The 17854-nt window shown below is 40.3% G+C and overlaps 1 protein-coding gene across 1 annotated transcript in view; it reads left to right on the plus strand.

Annotated features, from left to right (window-relative positions):
- LOC309719526 (uncharacterized protein) overlaps positions 1 to 17854 on the plus strand; it is a gene marked incomplete at both ends in the record, with an annotated part of 35273 nt that overhangs the window by 16206 nt on the left and 1213 nt on the right. The window lies entirely within an intron of this gene.

The following is a 17854-nucleotide window of genomic DNA, read 5'->3' on the forward strand; positions in this document are numbered from 1 at the left end:
CTTTCCTTTGGCAAAATGGGTCAAAAGAAGGACTTGACAGGCTCAGAAAAGTCAAAAATAGTGAGATATCTTGCAGAGGGATGCAGCAGTCTCAAACTTGCAAAGCTTCTGAAGCGTGATCATCGAACAATCAAGCGTTTCATTCAAAATAGTCAACAGCGTCGCAAGAAGCGTGTGGAAAAACCAAGGCGCAAAATAACTGCCCATGAACTGAGAAAAGTCAATCGTGCAGCTGCCAAGATGCCACTTGCCACCAGTTTGGCCATATTTCAGAGCTGCAACATCACTGGAATGCCCAAAAGCACACGGTGTGCAATACTCAGAGACATGGCCAAGGTAAGAAAGGCTGAAAGACGACCACCACTGAACAAGACACACAAGCTGAAACGTCAAGACTGATTTTTCTAAGGTTTTATGGACTGATGAAATGAGAGTGAGTCTTGATGGGCCAGATGGATGGGCCCGTGGCTGGATTGGTAAAGGGCAGAGAGCTCCAGTCCGACTCAGACGCCAGCAAGGTGGAGGTGGAGTACTGGTTTGGGCTGGTATCATCAAAGATGAGCTTGTGGGGCCTTTTCGGGTTGAGGATGAAGTCAAGCTCAACTCCCAGTCCTACTGCCAGTTTCTGGAAGACACCTTCTTCAAGCAGTGGTACAGGAAGAAGTCTGCATCCTTCAAGAAAAACATGATTTTCATGCAGGACAATGCTCCATCACACGCGTCCAAGTACTCCACAGCGTGGCTGGCAAGAAAGGGTATAAAAGAAGAAAAACTAATGACATGGCCACCTTGTTCACCTGATCTGAACCCCATTGAGAGCCTGTGGTCCATCATCAAATGTGAGATTTACAAGGAGGGAAAACAGTACACCTCTCTGAACAGTGTCTGGGAGGCTGTGGTTGCTGCTGCACGTAATGTTGATGGTGAACAGATCAAAACACTGACAGAATCCATGGATGGCAGGCTTTTGAGTGTCCTTGCAAAGAAAGGTGGCTATATTGGTCGCTGATTTGTTTTTGCTTTGAATGTCAGAAATGTATATTTGTGAATGTGGAGATGTTATATTGGTTTCACTGGTAAAAATAAATAATTGAAATGAGTATATATTTGTTTTTTGTTAAGTTGCCTAATAATTATGCACAGTAATAGTCACGTGCACACACAGATATCCCCCTAAAATAGCTAAATCTAAAAACAAACTAAAAACGACTTCCAAAAACATTCAGCTTTGATATTAATGAGTTTTTTTGGGTTCATTGAGAACATGGTTGTTGTTCAATAATAAAAATTATTCCTCAGAAATACAACTTGCCTAATAATTCTGCACTCCCTGTATAAAGCACCTTGAGGCAACTTGTTGTTATTTGGAGCTGAATAAAATACAATGAATTGAACTGAAATGAAAAAACTTTATTAACTAATCAAAGCAGTTAACAAAATGAGCAGGCTAAATAGACACATTAGCTAACTGTACATTTGTAGTTTTATGGCTGAAATAAACACTTCTTAAAGGAAATCCTATCTTCTCAAGTCTGTAAGAGGGTCAGTTTTGATATGGTGGGCTTTCAGTATACTGGCAGAAACCCCAACCTATGAAAGTGGGGGTAAATTGCTGCATCCTTTGAGAAATCTGAAACAATAAATCAGAGAGCAGCCTCAGGTCTGACTTAACCCGCCAAATGGTTCATTACCCATAACCATCTGAGGAGTTGTCCTTGGGAACAGACTACACTTACTACTCCCTAACATAAATCGTGTTCATGTATACTCTATTTCTTTACAAAATGCTCTGTCACACATTGAGTGACTGACCCATTTGTTCATGCTGTTCACATCTGTGATTACACCTGTATTTGCATCAACTTGTATTAATTATTAAACCTAAAAGTTTGATACTTTACTAATCAAAGCTTCTTTTATTGGCATAAATGGGCATTATTTGCAAATGTTTTTAAAACTGAATGAATACAATCTTTCAGATTTTTGAAAACTACAAAAGTTGTGCGAGGAACAAAAGTGTCACAAAGCTCACACAAAGCCAAAGTTAAGTTTTATGAGCAGAGATTTCACAGGGTGAGGGTGATTTTGGAAAGTCAAAAATTAGCGCCTAACCTTCATTTGTTGTCCAAGTTGCTGTAATGACTTTAGGATTTAAATTTTTTTCAGTAGCGACCACAAATTGTGTTCCCGAACACAATTTTTCAGCAATCTGTTCTCATATGTACTGATTTTATTGTGGTAGAAGAGTAAATGCATTACTAATTAAAAATATGTCACTTGGATAGGTTTATCCATTAAAAACAAATTGGCCAGGTATTAAAAACTACTTGGATAAGTTTAAAAAAATATGATGATGAAATACAATGGATGGTACTTTGTTTTATTGGTTGCCAAGGTGACACTTTCTTTACTGAAAATGTCTTTCTTACATTAAATATTTTTACAGCTTAAAAGCGTTATTTGCAAATTTAGGTTCAAGGATTCAAGGAGCTTTATTGTCATTCGCATCACAGGTTTACATGAGGTGGAACAAAATTATGTACACACCGTCCTGGAGCGAAAAGAAACAGAATAACGAAGAGACCGAATTTTATTAAAGTAATATATATATATATATATAGGGATGGGTACCGGTGTTCTGACATAAACGGTAGTAACCAGACCGAAAAGCAACGCACATTTTGGTGCTTTATTTCGGTGCTTTTTTTTCCTGAGCTGTGATACACTTCTAGCCAATCATTTTACGTTTCCGAGGATAGTAGGCGGGCCCAGGTACGTACGTTCTTTTAGAGCAGAGCTACAGATTGAAAATGTCCAAGGCGAAGCGGTCAAAAGTCTGGCTGTACTTCACAGCAAAATATGCAAACTCAACAGCCTGCAACAAGTGCTTTAAGCTGATACTGTGATACTGTCAAAGGAGGTAACACCTCAAATCCGATGAAACACCTGGCGACGCATAGCGTTTTTTTTTTAAAGCCGAGAAATGCGCCGTATTTGATAGCTTGCTGCGAGACCTCACACCGAGCACATCTACTGCGGGTGGGTTGCCTGTTATGCAACATCCCCCAAAAACACGAAGAGGAGAGTCCTGGCCCCTAGCCCTGCCAGTGTAGCAGAAATGATGACGGATGATGATGGCAGCAGCCGTTCTTCTCTGCGTGAGTAGCTTAATGTTGTTCGTGTGTAATTTACGTTGAGTAGGCTAACCACGTTATTACATTAATGCATGTAAGGTGAACTAGCAAACACCATCATGCGGCTGTCCTCTTGTTTGATGGCAGATACTCCCTTCACCCTGGCCAAAAAGGCTAAAATGACCAAAGAAAAAGTGGAAAACAGTTAAACATGAGAGGTTTAGGACAAAGTTTGTGTTTTTTCCATTGTTTAAGCACTGCTTCCAGCCAAGAGTGATACCATATATGCCCCATAGCTGCAGAAAAGGCTAACATTGTTATCTTTTTACAAAAAACAGCTGAACATGAGAGGTTTTTGACCAATTTTGTGTTCTCCATTCTTTAAGCACCGGTTTGAGCACCGGCACCGTTTAAAAAGTACCGATTTGGCACCGGTATCGGATAAAACCTAAACGATACCCATCCCTATATATATATATATATATATATATATATATATATATATATATATAAACACCCAGCACGCCCCTGCGGGCGGTTTATCCTTCAAGCTCGGGTCCTCTACCAGAGGCCTGGGAGCTTGAGGGTCCTGCGCAGTATCTTAGCTGTTCCCAGGACTGCGCTCTTCTGGACAGAGATCTCCGATGTTGTTCCCGGGATCTGCTGAAGCCACTCGCCTAGTTTGGGAGTCACCGCACCTAGTGCTCCGATTACCACGGGGACCACTGTTACCTTCACCCTCCACATCCTCTCGAGCTCTTCTCTGAGCCCTTGGTATTTCTCCAGCTTCTCGTGTTCCTTCTTCCTGATATTGCTGTCATTCGGAACCGCTACATCGATCACTACGGCCGTCTTCTTCCGTTTGTCTACCACCACTATGTCCGGTTGGTTAGCCACCACCATTTTGTCCGTCTGTATCTGGAAGTCCTACAGGATCTTAGCTCGGTCATTCTCCACCACCCTTGGGCATCTCCCATTTTGACCTTGGGACTTCCAGGTTATACTCGGCACAGATGTTCCTGTACACTATGCCGGCCACTTGGTTATGGCGTTCCATGTATGCCTTGCCTGCTAGCATCTTGCACCCTGCTGTTATGTGCTGGATTGTCTCTGGGGCATCTTTACACAGCCTGCACCTGGGGTCTTGCCTGGTGTGATAGACCCCAGCCTCTATGGATCTTGTACTCAGAGCTTGTTCTTGTGCTGCCATGATTAGTGCCTCTGTGCTGTCTTTCAGTCCAGCTTTGTCCAGCCACTGGTAGGATTTCTGGATATCAGCCACCTCCTCTATCTGCCGGTGGTACATACCGTGCAGGGCCCTGTCCTTCCATGATGGTTCCTCGTCTCTCTCCTCTTTCTTGGGTTTCTGCTGCCTGAGGTATTCACTGAGCACTCGGTCAGTTGGGGCCATCTTCCCAATGTATTCTTGGATGTTCGTTGTCTCATCCTGGACTGTGGTGCTGACACTCACTAGTCCCCGGCCCCCTTCCTTCCGCTTAGCGTACAGCCTCAGGGTGCTGGACTTGGGGTGAAACCCTCCATGCATGGTAAGGAGCTTTCTTGTCTTGATGTCAGTGGCTTCTATCTCCTCCTTTGGCCAGCCTATTACCCCAGCACAGTACCTGATCACGAGCAGGGCGTAGGTGTTGATGGCCCAGATCTTGTTCTTACCATTCAGCTGACTCCTCAGGACTTGCCTGACCCTCTGCAGGTACTTGGTGGTTGCAGCCTTTCTAGCGGCCTCTTCATGGTTCCCATTTGCCTGCAGGATCCACAGGTACTTGTAACTGTCCTCTATGTCTGCAATGTTGCCTTCTGGAAGTTCAATCCCCTCAGTTCTGACTACCTTCCCTCTCTTTGTTACCATTCGACTACAGTTCTCCAGTCCGAACGACATTCCAATGTCATTGCTGTATAGCCTGGTAGTGTGGATCAGTGAATCGATGTCTCGTTCACTCTTGGCATACAGCTTGATGTCATCCATGTACAGGAGGTGGCTGACAACTGCTCCGTTCCGTAGTTGGTATCCGTAGCCAGTCTTGTTAATGATCTCACTGAGGGGGTTCAGGCCTATGCAGAACAGCAGTGGGGACAGAGCATCTCCTTGGTAGATCCCGCACTTGATGGTGACTTGTGCTATGGGCTTGGAGTTGGCCTCTAGTGTTGTACGCCACATCCCCATTGAGTTCCTGATGAAGGCTCTTAGGGTCCCATTGATCTTGTACAATTCTAGGCATTCCAGTATCCAGCTGTGGGGCATTGAGTCATAGGCCTTCTTGTAATCAATCCAGGCAGTGCACAGGTTGGTCAGTCTGGTCTTGCAGTCTCGGCTGACTGTTCTGTCTACCAGTAGCTGGTGTTTTGCGCCTCTGGTATTCTTGTCAATTCCTTTCTGTGTCCCGCTCATGTATTGACCCATGTGCCTGTTCATCTTAGCCGATATAATGCCTGACAGGAGCTTCCATGTAGTACTGAGGCAGGTTATTGGTCGGTAGTTGGAGGGGACCGGTCCCTTCTTGGGGTCCTTGGGGATCAGGATCGTCCGACCTTCGGTTAGCCATTCCGGGTATCTCTCATTAACTAGCAGCTGGTTCATTTGTGCTGCCAGACGCTCGTGGAGTGCAGTCAGCTTCTAAAAAAATAGTAAAATAGAGTGCAACAACCTGAGTAAAAGTACGGATATAGAACGTAGGTAAAAATATAGGTATAAATACTTTAACAGCAAAAGGGCATGATGACGAGCATAGACAAAGTGACGGTGTCAGTAAGTCACTGACAAGCACACACACACACACAAAACAAAACATGTTGTGTACATGAACATAAATTAATATTTTCAGGACTATTTCAAGAACTGCTGTGAGATCGGGCTGTATGAGTATGAGAACTGAGCAGAAAAGGATATTTATGGACATTTTAAAAAATGTTTTTTAAACAAATGCACATAAAACATGTCAGAAACAGAAAGACCTACATAGACACTCAGATAGCCAACACCTCTCACACAGGAAAATATGTATTTATACAGAAAATAGAAAACAAATTTTTACAAGCTATATTTTAATGGTAATGTTAATGAATTTATGGTTAATGTGCTACAGTAACATTTCTCCTCCACATAGCAGAAAAGTGGACAGTGCTGCACAGCCCTGCCACTGAGAATATAAATGTTAATTTTTTATAGATTTTTTTTCATTTCTGATTGCTTAAGTTTAATGTACCAGGACAGAGACAATTTGCATAACATCAATGAGCATTTCCCACATCCCACATCCATCACTTTTGTACAGACGTATTAGCCAAAATGATCAACCTTACTATTGTACTACATCAAGATTGTTTTCTGAAATATAAAGACATTTCAACAGGAGATTAATGAATGTTTCTGAAAATATTATTGTGCCAGGCTCTTGCAATCAGAATAACCTGGGGCTGTTTTTAAAAATCGTTCATAAAAATTTGTTGGTGCAAAATCTGAAGAGTGCTGAAGCTGAGAACAGTCACAATATAAATGTGAGTTTCTATAAATTTATGGAACAACCCAAGCTAGTTTTAGGTGACATCGTGGAACTTATGTGTCCACTTTGTTTTCTATTTTCTATTTTGTCATTAGTGGAGTGGACATTAGTGGAGAACAAGAGCATGAGTCAGTCATATATGTGATTTTAAAATGAGTGCAAAGTTTATGCGTCTCTTTTTGTTTGGGAATTCAGAATATTTAACATCTCCTCATTACACAGATGGTGCTGTCGCTGCTTAGTTGTGTGTGTTTATATAAACACAGTTTCTAGTAGACTAAACTGTTACATTACTACTGTCTATGACCTGGAGACATAGGCGGTATCAGGGTGTGAAAGGAAATTGTTGTTTTCTCTGGAGAATTTGAAAATAATGATAAGAGTGAACAAGCAGCATTGTTTGTTTTTAACAGTTGACAATAAAACTGAATTGCTGGTGTGGGTGTGTGTGTGTCTGTGTTAAAGAGAGAAGAGACTGCAACCAAGGAAAGAGAAGAAGACAAACTGATCCAAAACTTAAAAGAGCTGGGATAGGCTCACCACACAAAGCATCGCTTGTCTCTGTCAAGGCAACACGCTGGACGACTGTGGGCTCCTGGGGGATTCAGCCTGGCTGTGAATGTAAATAAGTCTTACAGTACCAAGGCACAGAGCAAACCTGGAGGTAGGATAAGATAAAAAAAAAAAATGAGCATAGAGAAACATCAAGCATAGCAAAGAAAAGTAATTTTCACCTAGAATGGTCATGTTGAGATTGAACACACAATAAGGCTGATGCTGAGGTGTCCTTTCTATTGACTATATGTAAGACCACCAGAGATATACAGGTTAACACAAACATACACACAGAGATACAGTTAGCACATGCAAAAGAAACACAAATTTACAAACATGCACAACTGTAACACACACACGCGTCACATCTAGCAAGTTTAAGAAGTTTAAAAATCATAGAAAAGAAAAGAAAAGAAATTGATGACATGGTCGGAGAGAGAAGAAAAAAGCAGTAGCAAATGATATAGTTAACAATCAATACATTTTAACAAGTCTGCTTTATTACTAGTTTATCACTGTCTCCCTCTTAAGCGCTTTTTAATTTTTTTTGGATTTAGCAAACATAGTTACTAACAGAATAAACTGCTGGGCAATACTGGGGAAGTTCTGGCAAGTTTTTAAACCTACATACTCAGGTCTTCTTTAATTTTCCTTTGTTAAGAATAAAGACAACATGAAGCTCTATTCCATAATGACACCCCCCCCCCCCCCCAGCACTGTATAATTGGTATTATACACTGCTGGGTTATTTTCTAATTGTAAGCAAAACTACGAACATAGCATCTCGAAGCAACCAACCAGAGAATACACGATATGAAAATGTATTCTAAACTATAAAAACAAATAACCCAGAACTATTACAGATGTACTGTGATATCAGTATCAAATCCTTTAATTCCTATAAGTTCTGAGGTAGAACATGCATCTGACTTTTTCTGATCTGATTTTTCCAGCACATTTCACCAATGCTCAGTTTTCAAGTCAACACTTTTTTTTTCTCATGTCATCAAACCATTCATGAACATTTTTTGCAGTATGACAGAGAGCTTTAACCTGTCAAAAAATCCATTGTCATCTGGAAATACAACACCCTGACAAGAGCACAGGATGCACAATTGTGGGTGGTAAAACAGGGACCATATACTGTACCAGTAGCCAAGGTTACCTAATGCAACATTGGCCAGGGCACATCCATCAGCTATCCTTCTTTCCAATGTGGATTGGTTTGCAGCTATACAGCCTCATACGCAGCAAATGTTTTCCCCTGTGTGTCCTGATTGACACAGTCCCACAGTGCCTTGCCTCTGGGTGCCTTCATTCCTTTGCTTTCCTTTTTTCCCCTTTTCCCTCTCTATCCCTCATGAATGTCTGTGTATGGTTCCTTCCTTGTGGGGTTGGGCAGGAAGTGTCTCCTCACTGGTTCTTGCTGAACCACAGGTTGGCGTACTTGCCTTCCATTAACTTATTACCTGCATATAAAAGGACTGATTCTTTATCCCCTCTTTACCAGATTGTTATAGCGTTAGAACTGATAACTCATCGAGGCTCTGATAGCCTTCCTAGTATATGTTTCCTCACATACTTATCTATTTTCTCCTTATCTGCCTGAAATCCCCTTGGGTGTACCAGCTTGCTTTCTCTCAGCCACTGGAGCAAATATCCTGTGTGGAAATGGTCTCACTCGAAGAATTACTCACCTGTGACAGAGCTCACCTGCCTGGCCACTCTTTACCCACTTTATATCTCCTTGCACATTCTGATTCTGCACAAAAAATTGAAACCCCTTAGTTTCCTGTCTCATCTTCTGTTCTTCGGTCCTCTAGTTTTAATCAAACACAACACTGACAGTATTCTAAAAAGATTTCTAGAAGAAATGCCCTCCAAAGAGCTGCTTTTTACTTTCTTTCTTTGTATAAATTTCAGAGCCTGTAGGTTCTTTTTGCTTTTACTTGAGTAAAGAAGTTGAATCAGTACTTTAACTGGAGTATTTTTAATAGTATTATTTGTACTTTTAAGTACAGAATGTCTGTACGTTTGCCCCCTCTGCTACCAGAGGTACCCAACAAAGGTCTGTCATTCATCCATTACATTGTGGCTTTTGTCATAGGCACTCAGATCATTACGTGTGCTGATTTTCAGACCTAACATTCCCAAGGACCAGATTGATTAAGCAAATTACTGGGACACTGAAAATAAATAAATAAATCAAATCACAGATGTGAGTGGATTTATGAGCAAAGCCATTTCATTTCAATCGTGAATACATTGACTAATTTATTTCAAGAGTAACTCAAATTACTGTGTTGCAAATAAGAAGAGCTTGTTTTGTGTAAACGAACAAAGAATAACATAGTATAAGTCGAGGTTTTATGGGTGTTTTTTTTCTCCCTCAGGAAACAAGATAGGAGTTTAAATCAAGGAGGGGCTGTGGAAGAAAACCTCAACATTCTCTGATTCCAAACAATTCAGATTGAGCACAGCCTCTAGCCACAGACAGGTTGCTTTATTACAGACACTTCAGTCTAGAATATGTGATTTGACATACAGGATTTGTCATAAACTATAGAACATAATTTAGCCTCAGACCTCCACTAATCAAGGTACTGTAGCTAGTTTAAGGCATCAGTTACATTCGTACCTGTACAACAACTCTTGTAAGAGTCAGATTATTCAGATTATTGTAAAATATTTCAGAGGTCCTAATTTAGCACAGACAATAATATGTATAAATATATTAATAATATGTATGCATATATAATAATGTATAGTTGCAATACAAGAGAAAAGCAGCCTAAAGGAGATGAAAGTTTCTTGCCTTTTTGAAAGACAGTGGATGTAATTGTGTAGAAACATTGCGAGGACATCAGTAATGTGACTGTTTTTGTGAGTACCAGGTATTTTAAGTTTATAATTTTGATGCCATCATTACTGACTGTGGCTATGTCAAAATATCGTTAAATACTGTCTCTTTATTTGTAGAAATATGTGTGTTTAAATATTGAATAATAGAATGTATTAAAAATAATCTGTAAACATTTTGAGAAGCTCTAATCCATATATGCATGAGTTAGAGAAGTGGGATAACATTTATTAGCCTGCATGTTTAATAAAAGCTGCAGCACATGAAACACGGCAAGAAGGTCACGAGGCAATTCAGATCATTCTCAATCAGTCTCATAGAAAAATCCACATCTGTTGATGCAGCTTTTAGAATTACTCAATCATAAAAACATAACAATGTTGGTTTCTTACAGATTACAATAGTATTAAGATAAAGGTTGACTGATATGGTATGATATATGAAAATATACGGTTCAACAAAAAATGTATTTCTCATACTGTGAGCACTGTCTGAGGTAAGTTGCTAACTAATTTGTGATACCTTGATGGAAAGTTAAATAAAAATGACCCTATTATTCATCTTGCCCGCGTATTCAGTGAGTAAAAAAAAAATACACTGGAAGGCAACATAAAGTGTCGGGCCAACACATATTGTAGGAAGTTTTATTGTACCTTGACACTGATTCTAAAAGTGTCCTGGGGAAATGGGACATTTTTATAAAAAGATATTCTGCTGTTTTGTATTTTAATGATAATGGCAGCAAGTGCTCCCTAGCCCATTCTTCCAACAGGTATTAAACGGAGATTAAGATCTGGTTACTGCAAAGGTCAAAACAATCTCTCATGCCCTACAGATGAGGCAGTGTCATTTTGTAAGAGACAACTCCTGAGGAAATGTGTATATATTTTATTCTGTTCTTTTTTTTGTTTGTTTGGTTTTTTTAGAAAAATATGTGATCCCTCAGAGCAGTGTCATCAACCCAGTATCATGGTAAAGTCCACCATGTCCATTTCACGCTTTGCCTCTCCAAAGCGTAGACTTGTAGTCAAGACCGACTAAACCAAGACAATACCAAGACCAGAGGGTATCGAGACCAAGACAAGACTAAGACCAAGACAAAGTCGAGACGAGACCAAGACCGAGACAAAAAAGTCTTTAAACTGCAGCCAGATGCTGATTCGTTTACAGGTGTCAAGCATATTTATGTGTTTTTGCGATGCACTCGCACAGCCCTCTTCACCACTGTCTACTGTCTCACTCACTTACTGAGAGGACAGACGCACACTCCACTTGACTGTCGCGTCTCTCACCCTCTCTGTTTTTGACATAATGATATTATCCTATATCCTCACATGTGATTGGCCACAATATGGAGGGATTGGAGCACAGCCGAGCCACTGTGTGAGAGCTGAGGAGCGAAAGGAAATTAAGTGAGGAGCCGGCTCTCGCTCAATGGGAGTCGACTCTTCTGATTCACTACAAAGCACTCTCTAAGCACGGCTCTTAGAGCTGATGCTTTTGCACATGACACATTATCGAACGTTACGTTGTGTGTCATGGATACTGTTGACTCCAAATCTCCCGACCACTATGTCGATCTGAGACAGCAAGACCAAGACAGCGAGACCAAGAGAAGACCGAGGGATCCGAGACCAAGACAAGACCAAGACCAAAGTCCGTCGAGACCAAGACAACACCAAGACTGGTCTCGAGACATCTAAACTAAACAACTAAAGCGTAAAATGAACATGAATGCAGAAGTTGCAGGAAGTTGCAGTAAGCTGCATTAATGGAGAGGGTGATATTTTATTTCAAGCCAACATGAAAATAATAATGGGAAAGCGTTTAAAGAAACATTACCAACACATTTATGTGTAAATACATATTAGCCACCTAACTTAATCGTTTCTGGCATAGAAGGACCTGTACTTCTTACCTTCCTTGTTCACTAGCGCCTTCTTGGCTTTAAATATATTATCTCCCCCTGCACACTTTATTGTGATATCTGGTTGATGTTATATAGACTGAATCCTAAAAATGTAATATTTTACCATAAAGGCATATTATACCAAGTTGAATTTTTTAACCCTCAGTTTAACCCAGTCAGTTTGCCCCAAATGATGTCACGTCATTGATTTCCATTTCTGCTTTGATTAATGTCCCAGGGATCCCAGTCAAAAGCATTCAGTTCTGCCTATGCAGTTTGGATAATTGGAACCATTTATTCAGTTAATATTTACCATGGATCCTAAATTAGGGTATCACACAGTATCAACGGGGGTAGGGGTTCTCTGCCATTTTAAAGAAGAAAAACTCAAATGCCATTGAACACAGCATGAGTCCTTTAACAGCCTGTAGTGGTGGGTTCTGGTCTATGGCAGTGCTGCACTTTGTGATCAGCTCTCTTCGCTTATTGTTCATTTATGGAGAGATATTCCTGTATGTGGAGGCTTTGGAAATGTCTGGATTTCATTTCTGCTGTTTGCAGATGATGTGGTTCTGTTTGCTACTGTGATTTCCAGTTGCATTTAGGTGATTTGCAGCTGAGTGTGAAACAGGTGGGATGAGAAATGGCACCTCCAAGTCAGAGACTAAGGTCTTCACCTAGAAACTGGTGGAGTTCCCACTCTAAGTTCCCTTATGTAGAAGAGTGTAAGTATCTCAGGGTCTTGTAAAGGAAGTGTGGACTGGGACATCGGCAAATACACTGAACAAAAATATAAACGCAACACTTTTGTTTTTGCTCCCATTCCCCATGGGATGGACGTAGAGACCTAAAATTCATTCCAGATACACAATATAACCATCCCTCCCAAACAGTGGTCACAAATCAGTCCAAATGTGTGGTAGTGGACACATCTGCTATATTGAGATAATCCATCCCACCTCACAGGTGTGCCACATCAGGATGCACAATTGACAATCTGATAGACTCCATGCGACGATGTGTTGCACTGCATGAGGCAAATGGTGGTCACACCAGTTACTGACCGGTTCTGGGTCCCCAGACCCCCAATAGCGCAAAAAACTGCACATTCCAGGGTGGCCTTTTGTTGTGGGCAGTCTGAGGTACACCTGTGCACTACTCATGATGTCAGAAGAGCATCCTGATGTGGCACACCTGTGAGGTGGGATGGATTATCTCAATATAGCAGATGTGCCCACTACCACACATTTGGACTGATTTGTGACCACTGTTTGGGAGGGATGGTTATATTGTGTATCTGGAATGAATTTTAGGTCTCTACGTCCATCCCATGGGGAATGGGAGCAAAAACAAAAGTGTTGCGTTTATATTTTTGTTCAGTGTAGATTGGTGGAGTGGCTTCAGAGTCTGTTGTGATGAAGAAAGAGTTGAGTGTTGTGTTTTGCATCTGGGTGTCCCACTTTCCTTTCTATTACATTAAAATCAGTTTGCGCTGTACTGTCAGGGGAGTAGCTAGAGATACCACTTTTTTATGTCCGATACCGATACCGATATCATAAATTTGGATATCTGCCGATACCGATATGAATCCGATATAGTGTTTTTTAATCAACAAAACTGTTTTTTAAAATATCTTGCTGCATTTTGCAAGTCTGCAAGTTCATACTCAAGTTTAAAACAACAACTACACTAAAGCTATTCTGTTATACCTGTGTACAAAAAAAATATTTAATAGTTCAGCAATACTGATCAATCTAATAAACTTAGACCTACACCATCCTCCCTATTCTGGTATTTTAAAGAGTACTTAGCGTAAATATTAAGCAACCTAACTAATAGGGTTCCAACTCCCAGCAACAACAAAAATAAATAAATAAAAAATAGGGAACCACCCCTCACGCGCCACCTCATGATGCTTAATCGACGTAATCAACCTTAATTTGATGCAGCGTGAAAAAAAATGCACAGAAATCAATTATTTTTCAAGAAATATTAAATAGATTCAACATCTTTCTTCAACAAAATTGCAGACTGCACAGATGGTACCTTCCCAAAGGAAAAAGTACTATAGCTTACTAGGGTATATATATTAGACTTAATAGTCACTATATACAGTAATTGACTTCTATTCATTTTACATCAAATTAAAACTTTGGGTGTCAGATAATTATTTATTAAAAGCTAGACATTTTAAATGAGAATAAGAAAGAAAAGTATGTCTTTGTGCCCCCTTTTCCCTGTTAATGCCCTATCGGCCCCCCTGGCTAAACTTTGCTAGATCCGCCCCTGCACAGTTACCAGCGTCAGCTACGTAGAAAAAGATCCTGGTGTAGAAAGTAATATTAAATAAATTCTAACAACAGCTGATCAAGCTTAAACGTGCTGCTGTTGTTCAGCCGCTGGTTTCCTCTTTCTGGTGCAAAGTGGGCCAAAAACAAAGACGGACTCACGACAGAAAAGCCGATCAGCTGATCATTTAAGCAGTTTCACGATTGAAGTAGCAGCTGGAGAGCGAGAGGCAGTCGCTCGTTAAGCTTAACGCAGGAATGCTTTACAAACATTCAGAGATGGACTTACACACTTGCTTTACTTCTCTCGGGGATAACTTTGTCGGAGATGAAATGCCAGGTTGCTAGCGAAGCTCCAAATGCTATCCAGACCACCGACAGGTCCCGCATGCCACAGCCGCTCTATCACGTGATGCATACTGCTCCGACGTGCTAACGTTCTGAGGTGAGTTAAGGCGTGTTGCAAGTTTTGTGAGGTGCTTTCGTGATATTTAATGGATCGGATTACATTTTTTTATTTTTCTCCGATATCCGATCCAGTCATTTAGGTCAGTATCGGACCGATACCGATACGTAATATCGGATCGGTCCATCTCTAGGAGTAGCACACACCTCAAAATCTTTTTGTATGTGCGTGGTTCTGTTTATTTGTTTAGACAGTCACTCAACTGGGCCAAATTTAGTGAACAGCAGTTTTCAGCTGTGCTATCATAATTTGAAAAGAGTCATTCTTCTTAAATCAATGAGTCATTTAACATGATAAACTTGCATATGTAGCAAATATGCTACCAGGACACTTGACTGATGACTGCTGAAACTGGACCTTGGTATGCTGAGGTCATATATTTGATTGAAAATCAATGATGATTTATTTTTACAAGTTTGCTTAATCATTAATTGTCACTCATCACATTTTTGAGGAACATAATACTTTTATATGAGATGAAAGCAAAAGACCCAAACATTTAAGTGCACGTTTAAATAAAAAAAAAGGGGGGGGGGGGGGATTTGTATGGTGTACAGAAGTACAAGAGTATACTCAAGTCACTTAAGATCAATAAATGTTACTGTGGTGAGAATAAGGCACAATGGGACCACAGATCTGTGTTTTGAGCCATTTTATTGAGCACTTCTCACCACAACAACCCTCTCAACCCTGCTTCCCTGTGATTTAACACTGCGGGCGTGATCTGCAGATGCCGTGCAAGTGCGTCCGCACGGCACCACAGTCCACACCCCACCACAGTTACTTCTCTCTTCGTACCTCCATAACCACATTGGAACAATTTGGTCATTGGTGGGGACTTTTTGGGGACTGATGGCAGATATGGCTATTTTGACCTCACTCTGTCTTTCACAAAAACACAGTACAGCACAATTGAACTTAGATGCTTTACTTTGCTGTTGTACCGATACAGATGGCAAAGCTGAAAACTCATACACTTACTGTATAGTTTTTCTGTCTGTAGCACTTTTTATCCATCTTTCTGTTTCACTATCTCACACGCACATACACACACACACACACACACAAACACACTTGGCATGCATAGCAGCAGTCATTTTTCTTGTTAATGTAGCGTGTCGAATTTGCAGGGCGGCGGCGTGCAAATGAAAGGTTGCACGTCTCACTCGCTTGGCAATATGTATTTGATAAGAGCTGTAAATCAACTAGTGTAGCAAAGCAGAGCCTGCAGGGACAGACAAAACACATGTTAATGGAAAGAAGCTCTAAAGTGTAGTGGGATACTCTATGTGCATGAACAACTAAGATGGAAAGAGTGTGTATCAGACAACTAAAATAGAGGTCAAATAAATGGAGAACCAGAATGAAAAAAAGGTCATGTGAGAGAGGAGAAACAAAATCTGGATAAATTTGTGTGTACATGTGAGGAAGATTTAAATGGCTTTAATGGCTTTTACTGTGAAGCAAAAAGCAAAGTCAGTTTAGGTAGCATTTGCAGTGCTCGGTCATTAAATGTGTTACATTGCTAAAATGATTTGCCTGTAATTAATTAAGGGCCTTTCAGAAAAAAAAAGGTAAAAGGTGAGTGGTGGCTTCAACGCTATCAGTGTACCAACTCTGTGACAAACTCTGGGGCAAATATTTTTCTTGGCCATTATACCCAAGCAAACAAACTATCTCACAGTCATTCGCTCCTTCTCTTTATCTATCTCACACACACATAAAGAGTTACACACACACACTGTGTAAGTGCAAATATATTATATAGCAATAATCAATGCTACCAACAACATTATTCTTGCTTTTGATCAGCACCATGGACAGCAACTGTATTCAAATGTCAGGAACTCGAACATTTAAGCTTTATACAATAAACTCACCAAATCTTGTAGAGATTAGTACTAGTACTGTAGACTGGGGTCCTGTCTGGCTACCCCGTAGGAAGTAAAGCCCCACACTATCATAATCTTCATTTGTATATGTCACAGCATTACCATCTACACCATTTTCAAAACTGTAACCTCTCTTCAAACGGGAAGGGTGATAAACTGTCAGTATGGTTTTTTTTCCTGTGCTTCCGCATTTGTTGTTAACCTGTATTTCCAGAACAATTTACAGTGTTGCTTAATGATGACAATCCTACTTTTAATGGAGTGTAATAAAATTCAAGCATTACAAAACAAAGCTACAGGAATCTAAATAAGCCTACAAAGCAAAGTGAGTAAAAGAAAGTAATCTGATATGTTACACATTTTTGCTTCCAGAGAAATAGTCTAAAGAAAATACTTGATTCACTACGCATCATCATAAAAAACTAAAGATAGCGATTTACATGTGTTGTAGTTGCACACTGACACATTTGCAAACACGCATAACTCAGAGGGAGATAATATATGTATCACTTCATTGGGCTATACCAGGTTGAATCTGAACTGTACTGATGATATGTGCCTTCCCAGGGCAATAAAAGGGATGTATTATAGTCTGTGTGGCATTATTCCTTGTGTGTTTTTGTATGTGTGTGTGTGTGTGTGTGTGTGTGTGTGCGTGTGCGTGTATGCCCTGCAAGCATAAAATAGTGTGGTGTATTTACCTTAATGGACAAAAGCACTATGGGTCTATTTTGACAAGGTGAAGGTAATACTGTTATTACTGTGCTCCCTGTAAAATAACTCTACATTATTAGAACAACAACAGATAGTGTCATCATAACATACATGCGTCCTCACACATACACACAAATTCACAGAAGTACACGGTAATACACAGATGAAAAATAAATTCCAAAGATAAATAAATATATGCCTGCTAACAAATAAACTATATTACCACAACTTCAGCCGTAATTTTTTGATAATTGAATCAACATAATACACAATACAACGAACAACTTTCTACAGTTGTAAGAAAAAAATTGTCCTAATACAGACAGAATGCAACACATGCCCATTTTAGCTTCATTGGGATAGTAGAGGAAAAAAGGGTGATATTTGGAGAAATGGCCTGAGAGGCTTTATGTGACCCTTATTACTCATAAAGAGTAATAGAGCATCTGGATGTGGACTACTGCTCTTGTTTTCCCCTATGATTATTCTCACTGGGGTGCAAAATGCATTTCACTGCT

This window comes from Aulonocara stuartgranti, assembly GCF_965226115.1.
Source record: "Aulonocara stuartgranti genome assembly, chromosome: 12".
Taxonomy (NCBI): domain Eukaryota; kingdom Metazoa; phylum Chordata; class Actinopteri; order Cichliformes; family Cichlidae; genus Aulonocara; species Aulonocara stuartgranti.